A 14,009-nucleotide genomic window follows, 5' to 3' on the forward strand; every position below is an offset into this window, starting at 1 on the left:
CAATTAACAAAGTCAACTTTCATCATTTTTCATCGAACTGGCTCGTTTCCTGCCTCGGCGCAGTGTGCTCGCTGCATTGTGCTTCTCTGGCGCTGAAAATGCGATTCCGCAAGTCTCAGCGCTCTACGAGCAAGGGAAAGCGGTTTTTCAGGCAATCGCATGTTTGCGGCTGAATGGGGCAGTTTTCTTGGACTTTTTTCACATGTTTCGAGTCTACTATGATATGAAATGTGATTGTTTACCTTAAAATGACAAAATTCATATTAAACACAGGAAAGTCATAAAAAATATGAATTTTGATATGAAATATGATTTTTTTCATCAAAGTGCAAAAATTAGTTATATACTTGGAAAAAGTGATACTCCATGAAAATTCACTTAACAAAGTCAACTTTCATCATTTTTCATCGAACTGGCTCGTTTCCTGCCTCGGCGCAGTGTGCTCTCTGCATTGTGCTTCTCTGGCGCTGAAAATGCGATTCCGCAAGTCTCAGCGCTCTACGAGCAAGGGAAAGCGGTTTTTCAGGCAATCGCATGTTTGCGGCTGAATGGGGCAGTTTTCTTGGACTTTTTTCACGTTTCGAGTCTACTATGATATGAAATGTGATTGTTTACCTTAAAATGACAAAATTCATATTAAACACAGGAAAGTCATAAAAAATATGAATTTTGATATGAAATATGATTTTTTTCATCAAAGTGCAAAAATTAGTTATATACTTGGAAAAAGTGATACTCCATGAAAATTCACTTAACAAAGTCAACTTTCATCATTTTTCATCGAACTGGCTCGTTTCCTGCCTCGGCGCAGTGTGCTCTCTGCATTGTGCTTCTCTGGCGCTGAAAATGCGATTCCGCAAGTCTCAGAGCTCTACGAGCAAGGGAAAGCGGTTTTTCAGGCAATCCAATGTTTGCGGCTGAATGGGGTAGTTTTCTTGGACTTTTTTCACGTTTCGTGTCTACTATGATATGAAATGTGATTGTTTACCTTAAAATGACAAAATTCATATTAAACACAGGAAAGTCATAAAAAATATGAATTTTGATATGAAATATGATTTATTTCATCAAAGTGCAAAAATTTGTTAGAAACTTGGAAAAAGTGATACTCCATGAAAATTCACTTAACAAAGTCAACTTTCATCATTTTTCATCGAACTGGCTGGTTTCCTGCCTCGGCGCATTGTGCTCGCTGCATTGTGCTTCTCTGGCGCTGAAAATGCGATTCCGCAAGTCTCAGAGCTCTACGAGCAAGGGAAAGCGGTTTTTCAGGCAATCCAATGTTTGCGGCTGAATGGGGCAGTTTTCTTGGACTTTTTTCACATGTTTCGAGTCTACTATGATATGAAATGTGATTGTTTACCTTAAAATGACAAAATTCATATTAAACACAGGAAAGTCATAAAAAATATGAATTTTGATATGAAATATGATTTTTTTCATCAAAGTGCAAAAATTAGTTATATACTTGGAAAAAGTGATACTCCATGAAAATTCACTTAACAAAGTCAACTTTCATCATTTTTCATCGAACTGGCTCGTTTCCTGCCTCGGCGCAGTGTGCTCGCTGCATTGTGCTTCTCTGGCGCTGAAAATGCGATTCCGCAAGTCTCAGCGCTCTACGAGCAAGGGAAAGCGGTTTTTCAGGCAATCGCATGTTTGCGGCTGAATGGGGCAGTTTTCTTTGACTTTTTTCACATGTTTCGAGTCTACTATGATATGAAATGTGATTGTTTACCTTAAAATGACAAAATTCATATTAAACACAGGAAAGTCATAAAAAATATGAATTTTGATATGAAATATGATTTTTTTCATCAAAGTGCAAAAATTTGTTATAAACTTGGTAAAAGTGATACTCCATGATAAGTCACCTAACAAAGTCAACTTTCATCATTTTTCATCGAACTGGCTCGTTTCCTGCCTCGGCGCAGTGTGCTCTCTGCATTGTGCTTCTCTGGCGCTGAAAATGCGATTCCGCAAGTCTCAGCGCTCTACGAGCAAGGGAAAGCGGTTTTTCAGGCAATCGCATGTTTGCGGCTGAATGGGGCAGTTTTCTTGGACTTTTTTCAAATGTTTCGAGTCAACTATGATATGAAATGTGATTGTTTACCTTATAATGACAAAATTCATATTAAACACAGGAAAGTCATAAAAAATATGAATTTTGATATGAAATATGATTTTTTTCATCAAAGTGCAAAAATTAGTTATATACTTGGAAAAAGTGATACTCCATGAAAATTCACTTAACAAAGTCAACTTTCATCATTTTTCATCGAACTGGCTCGTTTCCTGCCTCGGCGCAGTGTGCTCTCTGCATTGTGCTTCTCTGGCGCTGAAAATGCGATTCCGCAAGTCTCAGCGCTCTACGAGCAAGGGAAAGCGGTTTTTCAGGCAATCGCATGTTTGCGGCTGAATGGGGCAGTTTTCTTTGACTTTTTTCACATGTTTCGAGTCTACTATGATATGAAATGTGATTGTTTACCTTAAAATGACAAAATTCATATTAAACACAGGAAAGTCATAAAAAATATGAATTTTGATATGAAATATGATTTTTTTCATCAAAGTGCAAAAATTAGTTATATACTAGGAAAAAGTGATACTCCATGAAAATTCACTTAACAAAGTCAACTTTCATCATTTTTCATCGAACTGGCTCGTTTCCTGCCTCGGCGCAGTGTGCTCTCTGCATTGTGCTTCTCTGGCGCTGAAAATGCGATTCCGCAAGTCTCAGCGCTCTACGAGCAAGGGAAAGCGGTTTTTCAGGCAATCGCATGTTTGCGGCTGAATGGGGCAGTTTTCTTGGACTTTTTTCACATGTTTCGAGTCTACTATGATATGAAATGTGATTGTTTACCTTAAAATGACAAAATTCATATTAAACACAGGAAAGTCATAAAAAATATGAATTTTGATATGAAATATGATTTTTTTCATCAAAGTGCAAAAATTAGTTATATACTTGGAAAAAGTGATACTCCATGAAAATTCACTTAACAAAGTCAACTTTCATCATTTTTCAGCGAACTGGCTCGTTTCCTGCCTCGGCGCAGTGTGCTCTCTGCATTGTGCTTCTCTGGCGCTGAAAATGCGATTCCGCAAGTCTCAGCGCTCTACGAGCAAGGGAAAGCGGTTTTTCAGGCAATCGCATGTTTGCGGCTGAATGGGGCAGTTTTCTTGGACTTTTTTCACATGTTTCGAGTCTACTATGATATGAAATGTGATTGTTTACCTTAAAATGACAAAATTCATATTAAACACAGGAAAGTCATAAAAAATATGAATTTTGATATGAAATATGATTTTTTTCATCAAAGTGCAAAAATTAGTTATATACTAGGAAAAAGTGATACTCCATGAAAATTCACTTAACAAAGTCAACTTTCATCATTTTTCATCGAACTGGCTCGTTTCCTGCCTCGGCGCAGTGTGCTCTCTGCATTGTGCTTCTCTGGCGCTGAAAATGCGATTCCGCAAGTCTCAGCGCTCTACGAGCAAGGGAAAGCGGTTTTTCAGGCAATCGCATGTTTGCGGCTGAATGGGGCAGTTTTCTTGGACTTTTTTCACATGTTTCGAGTCTACTATGATATGAAATCTGATTGTTTACCTTAAAATGACAAAATTCATATTAAACACAGGAAAGTCATAAAAAATATGAATTTTGATATGAAATATGATTTTTTTCATCAAAGTGCAAAAATTTGTTAGAAACTTGGTAAACGTGATACTCCATGATAAGTCACCTAACAAAGTCAACTTTCATCATTTTTCATCGAACTGGCTCGTTTCCTGCCTCGGCGCAGTGTGCTCTCTGCATTGTGCTTCTCTGGCGCTGAAAATGCGATTCCGCAAGTCTCAGCGCTCTACGAGCAAGGGAAAGCGGTTTTTCAGGCAATCGCATGTTTGCGGCTGAATGGGGCAGTTTTCTTGGACTTTTTTCAAATGTTTCGAGTCAACTATGATATGAAATGTGATTGTTTACCTTAAAATGACAAAATTCATATTAAACACAGGAAAGTCATAAAAAATATGAATTTTGATATGAAATATGATTTTTTTCATCAAAGTGCAAAAATTTGTTAGAAACTTGGAAAAAGTGATACTCCATGAAAATTCACTTAACAAAGTCAACTTTCATCATTTTTCATCGAACTGGCTCGTTTCCTGCCTCGGCGCATTGTGCTCGCTGCATTGTGCTTCTCTGGCGCTGAAAATGCGATTCCGCAAGTCTCAGCGCTCTACGAGCAAGGGAAAGCGGTTTTTCAGGCAATCGCATGTTTGCGGCTGAATGGGGCAGTTTTCTTTGACTTTTTTCACGTTTCGAGTCTACTATGATATGAAATGTGATTGTTTACCTTAAAATGACAAAATTCATATTAAACACAGGAAAGTCATAAAAAATATGAATTTTGATATGAAATATGATTTTTTTCATCAAAGTGCAAAAATTAGTTATATACTTGGAAAAAGTGATACTCCATGAAAATTCACTTAACAAAGTCAACTTTCATCATTTTTCATCGAACTGGCTCGTTTCCTGCCTCGGCGCAGTGTGCTCTCTGCATTGTGCTTCTCTGGCGCTGAAAATGCGATTCCGCAAGTCTCAGCCCTCTACGAGCAAGGGAAAGCGGTTTTTCAGGCAATCGCATGTTTGCGGCTGAATGGGGCAGTTTTCTTGGACTTTTTTCAAATGTTTCGAGTCTACTATGATATGAAATGTGATTGTTTACCTTAAAATGACAAAATTCATATTAAACACAGGAAAGTCATAAAAAATATGAATTTTGATATGAAATATGATTTTTTTCATCAAAGTGCAAAAATTAGTTATATACTTGGAAAAAGTGATACTCCATGAAAATTCACTTAACAAAGTCAACTTTCATCATTTTTCATCGAACTGGCTCGTTTCCTGCCTCGGCGCAGTGTGCTCGCTGCATTGTGCTTCTCTGGCGCTGAAAATGCGATTCCGCAAGTCTCAGCGCTCTACGAGCAAGGGAAATCGGTTTTTCAGGCAATCGCATGTTTGCGGCTGAATGGGGCAGTTTTCTTTGACTTTTTTCACGTTTCGAGTCTACTATGATATGAAATGTGATTGTTTACCTTAAAATGACAAAATTCATATTAAACACAGGAAAGTCATAAAAAATATGAATTTTGATATGAAATATGATTTTTTTCATCAAAGTGCAAAAATTAGTTATATACTTGGAAAAAGTGATACTCCATGAAAATTCACTTAACAAAGTCAACTTTCATCATTTTTCATCGAACTGGCTCGTTTCCTGCCTCGGCGCAGTGTGCTCTCTGCATTGTGCTTCTCTGGCGCTGAAAATGCGATTCCGCAAGTCTCAGCGCTCTACGAGCAAGGGAAAGCGGTTTTTCAGGCAATCGCATGTTTGCGGCTGAATGGGGCAGTTTTCTTGGACTTTTTTCACGTTTCGAGTCTACTATGATATGAAACGTGATTGTTTACCTTAAAATGACAAAATTCATATTAAACACAGGAAAGTCATAAAAAATATGAATTTTGATATGAAATATGATTTTTTTCATCAAAGTGCAAAAATTAGTTATATACTTGGAAAAAGTGATACTCCATGAAAATTCACTTAACAAAGTCAACTTTCATCATTTTTCATCGAACTGGCTCGTTTCCTGCCTCGGCGCAGTGTGCTCTCTGCATTGTGCTTCTCTGGCGCAGAAAATGCGATTCCGCAAGTCTCAGCCCTCTACGAGCAAGGGAAAGCGGTTTTTCAGGCAATCGCATGTTTGCGGCTGAATGGGGCAGTTTTCTTGGACTTTTTTCAAATGTTTCGAGTCAACTATGATATGAAATGTGATTGTTTACCTTAAAATGACAAAATTCATATTTAACACAGGAAAGTCATAAAAAATATGAATTTTGATATGAAATATGATTTTTTTCATCAAAGTGCAAAAATTTGTTAGAAACTTGGAAAAAGTGATACTCCATGAAAATTCACTTATCAAAGTCAACTTTCATCATTTTTCATCGAACTGGCTCGTTTCCTGCCTCGGCGCAGTGTGCTCGCTGCATTGTGCTTCTCTGGCGCTGAAAATGCGATTCCGCAAGTCTCAGCGCTCTACGAGCAAGGGAAAGCGGTTTTTCAGGCAATCGCATGTTTGCGGCTGAATGGGGCAGTTTTCTTGGACTTTTTTCACGTTTCGAGTCTACTATGATATGAAATGTGATTGTTTACCTTAAAATGACAAAATTCATATTAAACACAGGAAAGTCATAAAAAATATGAATTTTGATATGAAATATGATTTTTTTCATCAAAGTGCAAAAATTAGTTATATACTTGGAAAAAGTGATACTCCATGAAAATTCACTTAACAAAGTCAACTTTCATCATTTTTCATCGAACTGGCTCGTTTCCTACCTCGGCGCAGTGTGCTCTCTGCATTGTGCTTCTCTGGCGCTGAAAATGCGATTCCGCAAGTCTCAGCGCTCTACGAGCAAGGGAAAGCGGTTTATCAGGCAATCGCATGTTTGCGGCTGAATGGGGCAGTTTTCTTTGACTTTTTTCACTTTTCGAGTCAACTATGATATGAAATGTGATTGTTTACCTTAAAATGACAAAATTCATATTAAACACAGGAAAGTCATAAAAAATATGAATTTTGATATGAAATATGATTTTTTTCATCAAAGTGCAAAAATTTGTTAGAAACTTGGTAAACGTGATACTCCATGATAAGTCACCTAACAAAGTCAACTTTCATCATTTTTCATCGAACTGGCTCGTTTCCTGCCTCGGCGCAGTGTGCTCTCTGCATTGTGCTTCTCTGGCGCTGAAAATGCGATTCCGCAAGTCTCAGCGCTCTACGAGCAAGGGAAAGCGGTTTTTCAGGCAATCGCATGTTTGCGGCTGAATGGGGCAGTTTTCTTGGACTTTTTTCACGTTTCGAGTCTACTATGATATGAAATGTGATTGTTTACCTTAAAATGACAAAATTCATATTAAACACAGGAAAGTCATAAAAAATATGAATTTCGATATGAAATATGATTTTTTTCATCAAAGTGCAAAAATTTGTTATAAACTTGGAAAAAGTGATACTCCATGAAAATTCACTTAAGTCAACTTTCATCATTTTTCATCGAACTGGCTCGTTTCCTGCCTCGGCGCAGTGTGCTCTCTGCATTGTGCTTCTCTGGCGCTGAAAATGCGATTCCGCAAGTCTCAGCGCTCTACGAGCAAGGGAAAGCGGTTTTTCAGGCAATCGCATGTTTGCGGCTGAATGGGGCAGTTTTCTTGGACTTTTTTCACATGTTTCGAGTCTACTATGATATGAAATGTGATTGTTTACCTTAAAATGACAAAATTCATATTAAACACAGGAAAGTCATAAAAAATATGAATTTTGATATGAAATATGATTTTTTTCATCAAAGTGCAAAATTTTGTTATAAACTTGGAAAAAGTGATACTCCATGAAAATTCACTTAACAAAGTCAACTTTCATCATTTTTCATCGAACTGGCTCGTTTCCTGCCTCGGCGCAGTGTGCTCTCTGCATTGTGCTTCTCTGGCGCTGAAAATGCGATTCCGCAAGTCTCAGCACTCTACGAGCAAGGGAAAGCGGTTTTTCAGGCAATCGCATGTTTGCGGCTGAATGGGGCAGTTTTCTTGGACTTTTTTCAAATGGTTCGAGTCTACTATGATATGAAATGTGATTGTTTACCTTAAAATGTCAAAATTCATATTAAACACAGGAAAGTCATAAAAAATATAAATTTTGATATGAAATATGATTTTTTTCATCAAAGTGCAAAAATTTGTTATAAACTTGGAAAAAGTGATACTCCATGAAAATTCACTTAACAAAGTCAACTTTCATCATTTTTCATCGAACTGGCTCGTTTCCTGCCTCGGCGCAGTGTGCTCTCTGCATTGTGCTTCTCTGGCGCTGAAAATGCGATTCCGCAAGTCTCAGCGCTCTACGAGCAAGGGAAAGCGGTTTTTCAGGCAATCGCATGTTTGCGGCTGAATGGGGCAGTTTTCTTGGACTTTTTTCAAATGTTTCGAGTCAACTATGATATGAAATGTGATTGTTTACCTTAAAATGACAAAATTCATATTAAACACAGGAAAGTCATAAAAAATATGAATTTTGATATGAAATATGATTTTTTTCATCAAAGTGCAAAAATTAGTTATATACTTGGAAAAAGTGATACTCCATGAAAATTCACTTAACAAAGTCATCTTTCATCATTTTTCATCGAACTGGCTCGTTTCCTGCCTCGGCGCAGTGTGCTCGCTGCATTGTGCTTCTCTGGCGCTGAAAATGCGATTCCGCAAGTCTCAGCGCTCTACGAGCAAGGGAAAGCGGTTTTTCAGGCAATCGCATGTTTGCGGCTGAATGGGGCAGTTTTCTTGGACTTTTTTCACATGTTTCGAGTCTACTATGATATGAAATGTGATTGTTTACCTTAAAATGACAAAATTCATATTAAACACCGGAAAGTCATAAAAAATGTAAATTTTGATATGAAATATGATTTTTTTCATCAAAGTGCAAAAATTTGTTAGAAACTTGGAAAAAGTGATACTCCATGATAAGTCACTTGACAAAGTCAACTTTCATCATTTTTCATCGAACTGGCTCGTTTCCTGCCTCGGCGAAGTGTGCTCTCTGCATTGTGCTTCTCTGGCGCTGAAAATGCGATTCCGCAAGTCTCAGCGCTCTACGAGCAAGGGAAAGCGGTTTTTCAGATAAACGCATGTTTGCAGATGATTGGGGCAGTTTTCTTAGACTTTTTTCACGTTTGGGGTCAGCTATATAATGATATGTGATTGTTTACATTTTAAGGACCACCCACTGGCCCAACCATGGAATCCAGCGGTGTGGGCATAGCGATCTCGTATTCTCCATTTCCTTTGCGCTTTTTGAAGAATTTGCTTCATTTATTAAAATTTGGATTCATTCTTTGAGCTCTGTGTATAATGATAATGTGACACCAGTTAATAATTAACCTAAGTATTATCTGATGCTGACCACAGTTTAGAGGTTTGACTATTCTTAATTCATTAAGTAGATAGAAAACTGAAATGATTGAACATAACTCTATTTAAACTTAAACCTGGGTTTCTCCATAGAAGTTTCAGTTTGTTCTAATTTAACTTTAAACCGAGGCATTCTCCATTCAAGTTTAAGTCGAGGCTACTCCATTCCAACATAACGCTAGGTTTCTCCATTCCGATTCAAGTTCACATGCTGAGATTAAAGAGGTGTATAATAATGATTTTCCATAGGCTCAGAATGTCAAAATTAACAATTCAATTTTCCAGGCAGGTTCCACTTATTTCAGTCTATTTAATTAGTAAAATACCAAACTCAGTAACACTTTAAAGGATCAGCATAGTATGAAAAACACAAGTTACAGAGTTAAAGTCATACCTGGCAATAGAGACACATAATAATAGTGTGGGAAGTTCTGAATGCAGATGCTTCCCTGAGTCTTTTGCCAATGCACCTTATATACCCAAGAGAGACAAAGGGTCATACAATCTATGAGTCCACAGAAAGCCTGGTTTTGGACAGGTTGTAAGGACACATCTGGCTTTTAGTTTTGGTTCACATCAAATGGGTTGTAAAGGACATAGTTCAGATTGTTGTCTTGTGACCTGCGAGGGGGTAGAATAAGGTCATAAAGACATCCAACAGGAGTACAGACTATGTGTAAACTTTAGTATACTCTGATTTGGAAATTAGACCTTTTTCAGCTATCGCAACATGAGCTTTAGAATGACAATAAACATGAATAACGTCATACAGTAAGTATATCATCATATTTTTTTAGTATTCCTTGAGATTAGAATCTAAAGGGTAAAAGAACGTACATTCTTGGTGAGATCCAGAAAATAGTTCCACCATTGCCTCCTTGAAGAGGGGGGGTACACAGGGATTTGAATTGTTTCATGACACACTTCTCAAAACCCCCCGAAGTCCCCAAAGTGTCTGTTTTTCCTTGAAGATATAACTTCATCTCTCTCAATATTAATAATTTGGCCTGCCACATTACAATCCTCCCCTGGCCCCTTGGGACATTTTCAAAATAATTCCCAAGGCTACATTGCTGGAAATCTTACTGTAGCTGTCTCTGAATGGCTGGCACCTGTAAGGGGCTAAGCGTGAAAACAGTGTTGGCAGTTCGTAAGGGGTGAAGCATAACTCTGAAATAATAGCATTGAAGTGTAGACAATATGAGAACAAGTCCACTGGCAATCACACAGCCATGGAACACCCAGTCCCACCAGGTGTATATGTATTGGGCTGAGTGGGTAGATGAACTTGACAAGATCTCTGCTGTTCCCTTGGCCAGGTTTGTTTCCACCTGAGCCTGGTTCTGATGATACTCAGTCTGTAGTATAGTTTGTTGTACCAAATATATTGTGTCCATTAGAGCTTTTGTGCTATGTTCAAAGAAAGTGTCTTCCCACCATGGGGAAACATCTGTGTCCAGTGGTATCCTCCCCAAGATTTTTATCTGACCCATTGAGAAATCCTCCATAACCTCCATGCAGAAGGTATGATTTGCAGGGCAGTCAGACCGCCATAGGTGAAGGAATTAATTTCACTGACGAAACACCACTGTGTGTGAGATGCTTGAATCGCATCAGCATGACCATGCAATGACTGAACACTGATAAGCTTAGTATCATTGGAAGAGAAGGCATGTAGTAAAGTATTGCATGTACAAATAACATAACTGGAAGTTTCATGACAACTGGTGCGAGTGGTAAACAAGGTCTCATCTCCTTTTAAAGTCATATATCCTGTTAGGTGGTCCCATTTAATGATCTGATCCTTCACTACTACACCTATAGAACGCATGGTCGTGGAGTTCAAAAATACTTGCTCTGGGTGTATAAAAGGAAAATTGGCAAAAACCCCAATGCAGCCGGTGCACTCATTCCAAGTGTATAACATCAATGTAGACAGTAATTCAGAGTATTTAATATCTTTCATCTTTTCTGATGCAAACCATCTATGCAAGTGTAAAATTTCTATAAGGTCATTTAAAGCATGCCTAGGTGTCTTGAGAAGATAAAGGTCTAAAATTTATTTGCAGCAGCAAATAAATCCTGTGCATATGATCTGCAGGCTAAGTCATGTTCGATGGTATGACTTTGATTGAATAATGTATGGCTGACCAGTAGAAGCGCCTGCGCTTCAGATCTAACCGATTTGATGATATTTTCTATTGGTGATGTGTTGAAAACCAGTGGCCACCTGGTTTGCCAACCAAGCTGAGAATTGTGATTGTCCTGTTATTTTGTAAGTGTTGGCATTTGAATTCACAGAGCCCACGAGACCTGCTAAATTTCCAAACAGATCTCGCTTAGAACGTACAGGTGGAATTTGGACTGCAAGCCTACCTTTGTAATCAGAGATTAAATCATCGATTCATGACTGTAGCTGTTTTATCATCCTTACTACAATGTTTCACATAAGCAGATAAAATATGAAATGTTATAGGTTACATGCGTCATTATCAAATGTACATCATGCAATAAAGTATTAATGTTTCCCTTTATAAAACCACCTGGAGGGATTGGATATGATTTTGGACATTATTTAGGCTTACTGTACCCACAAGTGGTCAGGTTGAAACAGTGATGTAGAGTCCATGAACAGTTTTGTGGTCCACTATAATGATTCACATCAGCCTCACATTTTCCACACAATATGTTCCTTCTCTTCGGCTAGTCCAAATGAAGGCTTTTGGTTTGTTTTCATCCAGAACATATGAAGTAAGATTAAATTTGTATTTGGTTTAACTCATAAATAAGGTGTTGATTGTTTCAGTGTGTGTGCATCTATATACTGCAGGTTCTAGATCCTTAGAATAGTAGCACATTTTAGGATCTACACCATTATTGGGTTTTTCATAGAGAGTGCGCATACTCCCAACTTCAGCTCCTGGCTCCAATTTAAGTTGATACCAGACTGTTATATTATGAAACGACGGGTATGCCGGTGTGTCTCCTGAAATGTTTACTGTTGTGGGATGTGTGGAACCTGCTTTACAGCAAATTTTGGTTGCGCAATTTGGTTCCGGTGATAAACCAGGAGGCCATGTGACTACTTCTCTAGGTGGTATTGTGCTGTACAATGTGGATGACCCCTTTGAATATTTCCACACCCATCTCCCACATTTCAGGGTGTGTGTAAGAGATACCATTTGGCCTAGTTTGATGCAAGTGTGCCCGGACACCTTCCTTTCATCTGGTCTCCATGGAATTGCTGTGATCAGCCTGAGAAAGAGCACAGAGAAACATTAGATAATTATTGGCTGGACCTTTGAATAGTTTGCATTGGGACATGTGGTACCATCTTAATTTTCCCTTGATAGACATGGCCACACAGCTATTACAGATAGCTTTAATCTCAGAGGGCCACCCAGAAGGGAATGTACTTTGCTTTACAAAGACACATATCATTATCATGTCTCCTTCTGTAAATTTTGTTTCAGAAGTTGGATTGAAATGAACATCATTAGTCAGGTCAGACTGTTGCTGTCTCAGCACAGCCTGAGCCTGCAACACTTTTAGCCTTTTGTGAAGCTGTTTCAGCACAGTCTGCTGTGTTGCAAGCATCAGAGGCCCCAAGCCTGCTGGAGAAATTTCTGGATCAGTGGGCAGTTTCATTACCCTTCCAGGCATAAGTTCGTATGGGCGAACACCTGTAGATTTAGATGGGGTTGCTTGCAATATAGTCAGAACTGTGGGCAATGCATCAATCCACTTGTGTTGGTGCTGAATTATCTGTTTAGCAATGCTTTCTTTGATAGTACGATTGGCACGCTCAACCATTACAGAACTCTGTGGTCTGTATGGTATATGGAATTTCTGTTTTGCTTTAGTCTGGATTCTATTTTAGAGGCCCATTCCACCAGTGCCCGACAGGTATTTTCAGGTGCCTCTGCCCCATGGATCAATGCTTGTTGAATGTGGGATCCTGCATTATTTTTTAATCGCTGTAGTAAAACTTCCTGGTCCCCCTCTACATCTTCTAACCCTGAGTGTTCTTTGTTAGACAACCACAATCGCTCTGCATACACTTCAAATGGCTCTTTCCCTACTTGCTTTATATCCAATATTTCCTTTATATCCACTCTGCATGTGTTGGTCCTCTTAACTCCAACAATGCTGCTTTCAATAGTTCATACATTTCTATATATCTCTCTTCTTCTTTCTTAATTATAAGTTCTCCATATCTCAGATTTTCAGCCATTTTTGATATTAGCTCATTTGGGATGGTTAAGAGAGCTATCTGCCATACATCCCTAAGCTCCAGATTATACACTGATGCTTGCAGCAATAAATTATTCCAGTAGGGCTGAATGGGCCTTTTAGTCTCTAGTTTACAGTCCTCTGTAGAGTACTAGACCAAAGTTAGTCATTAGTCCATGTTAATTTTATTTCTTTTGAGTACAACTGAAAAAGATTTGATTTGTAATGCAATGTAATCCATTATCTCCTTATCTACACTGCCACTAATATAGTATACTCTGATGCCTCTTTGAAGAGGGGGAGGTTCACAGGAATGTGAATTGTTTTATGACACACTTCCCAAAACCCCACAAAGTCCCCAACGTTTCTGTTTTATAACTAGATATATAGAGATAAGATATAACTTCATCACACTCAATATTAATAATTTTGCCTGCCGCCTTACACATTAAAATGCAAAAAAATTTAAGAAACAAGGGAACAGGGATAAAAAATATGAATTTTGATATGAAATATGATTTTTTACATTAAAGTGCAAAAATTCATAATGAACATGGAAACAGTGATATTCCATGAAAATTCACTTAACAAAGTCAACTTTCATCATTTTTCATTAAACAGGCTTGTTTCCCGTCACAGCGCAGTGTGCTCTCTGCATTGTGCTCTACTAGCAAGGGAAAGCGTTTTTCAGACAAATGCATGTGTGCAGTGGAATGGGGCAGTATTCTT

The 14,009-nt window shown here is 38.2% G+C and overlaps 1 pseudogene; it reads right to left on the reverse strand.

The window, feature by feature from the left end:
• Positions 1 to 10,129: 10,129 nt before the first annotated feature.
• LOC131342846 (uncharacterized) lies at positions 10,130 to 11,537 on the reverse strand (annotated as a pseudogene).
• Between the last annotated feature and the right edge of the window lie 2,472 nt (positions 11,538 to 14,009).

The sequence above is a fragment of the Hemibagrus wyckioides genome, linkage group LG21 (genome assembly GCF_019097595.1).
Source record: "Hemibagrus wyckioides isolate EC202008001 linkage group LG21, SWU_Hwy_1.0, whole genome shotgun sequence".
Classification (NCBI taxonomy): domain Eukaryota; kingdom Metazoa; phylum Chordata; class Actinopteri; order Siluriformes; family Bagridae; genus Hemibagrus; species Hemibagrus wyckioides.